Source organism: Pollachius pollachius (assembly GCF_949987615.1).
Source record: "Pollachius pollachius genome assembly, chromosome: 13".
Taxonomy (NCBI): domain Eukaryota; kingdom Metazoa; phylum Chordata; class Actinopteri; order Gadiformes; family Gadidae; genus Pollachius; species Pollachius pollachius.
The window spans coordinates 2,255,879-2,257,659 of record NC_136946.1 but is presented as its reverse complement, the minus strand read 5'-3'; positions in this window follow the sequence as shown (position 1 = coordinate 2,257,659).

Below are 1,781 nucleotides of genomic sequence, written 5' to 3'. Positions count from 1 at the left end.
AAAAAAAAATCTAGAAAATCACATTGTCTGATTTTTAAAGAATTTATTTGCAAATTATGGTGGAAAATAAGTATTTGGTCAATAACAAAAGGTCATCTCAAAACTTTGTTACATGCCCTTTGTTGGCAATGACAGAGGTCAAACGTTTTCTGTAAGTCTTTACAAGGTTTTCACACACTGCTGCTGGTATTTGGCCCATTCCTCCATGCAGATCTCCTCTAGAGCAGTGATGTTTTTGGGCCTTCGCTGGGCAACACGGACTTTCAACTCCCTCCAAAGATTTTCTATGGGGTTGAGATCTGGAGACTGGCTAGGCCACTCCAGGACCTTGAAATGCTTCTTACGAAGCCACTCCTTCGTTGCCCGGGCGGTGTGTTTGGGGTCATTGTCATGCTGAAAGACCCAGCCACGTTTCATCTTCAGTGCCCTTGCTGATGGAAGGAGGTTTTCACTCAAAATCTCACGATACTTGGCCCCATTCATTCTTTCCGTCACACGGATCAGACGTCCTGGTCCCTTGGCAGAAAAACAGCCCCAAAGCATGATGTTTCCACCCCCATGCTTCACTGTAGGTATGGTGTTCTTTGGATGCAACTCAGCATTCTTTCTCCTCCAAACACGACGAGTTGAGTTTTTACCAAAAAGTTATATTTTGGTTTCATCTGACCATATGAAATTCTCCCAATCCTGTTCTGGATCATCCAAATGCTCTCTAGCAAACTTCAAACGGGCCCGGACATGCAATGGCTTTAGCAGGGGGACACGTCTGGCACTGCAGGATTTGAGTCCCTGGCGGCTTAGTGTGTTAGTGATGGTAGCCTTTGTTACTTTGGTCCCAGCTCTCTAGAGGTCAATCACTAGGTCCCCCCGTGTGGTTCTGGGATTTTTGTTCACCGTTCTTGTGATCATTTTGACCCCACAGGGTGAGTTCTTGCGTGGAGCCCCAGATCGAGGGAGATTGTCAGTGGTCTTGTATATATTCCATTTCCTAATAATTGCTCCCACAGTTGATTTCTTCACACCAAGCTGCTTACCTATTGCAGATTCAGACTTCCCAGCCTGGTGCAGGTCTACAATTGTGTTTCTGGTGTCCTTTGACAGCTCTTTGGTCTTGGCCATAGTGGAGTTTGGAGTGTGACTGTTTGAGGTTGTGGACAGGTGTCTTTTATACTGATAAGGAGTTCAAACAGGTGCCATTAATACAGGTAACAAGTGGAGGACAGAGGAGCCTCTTAAAGAAGAAGTTACAGGTCTGTGACAGCCAGAAATCTTGCTGGTTTGTAGGTGACCAAATACATATTTTCAACCATAATTTGCAAATACATTCTTAAAAAATCAGACAATGTGATTTTCTGGATTTTTTTTTCATTTTGTCTCTCATAGCTGAGGTTTACCTATGATGAAAATTACAGGCCTCTCTCGTCTTTTTAAGTGGGAGAACTTGCACAATTGGTGGCTGACTAAATACTTTTTTGCCCCACTGTATATCGTCGTAATGGGTTTCGTAATGGCACTGAGACGGTCCATACAGGCATGTACGGCGTTGTTGACTCGGACTGTTGTACGCACACCCCCAACACTCTGAACGGACCTTCTGGTCGATGATGGCGGCCACGCAGACACCCGCGGTAGATCTCAGAACACCCAGGGATTCAGAGTTTAAACTGCTGAGGGCCGATGAGATGAGGGCCATCCATCCGCTCCATAAGGCGTATCCACCACCAGCTCGCTGTCGCCCCCATCACGCGGCAGAAAGCTCTGATTCAGTAGAGTCAGATAGT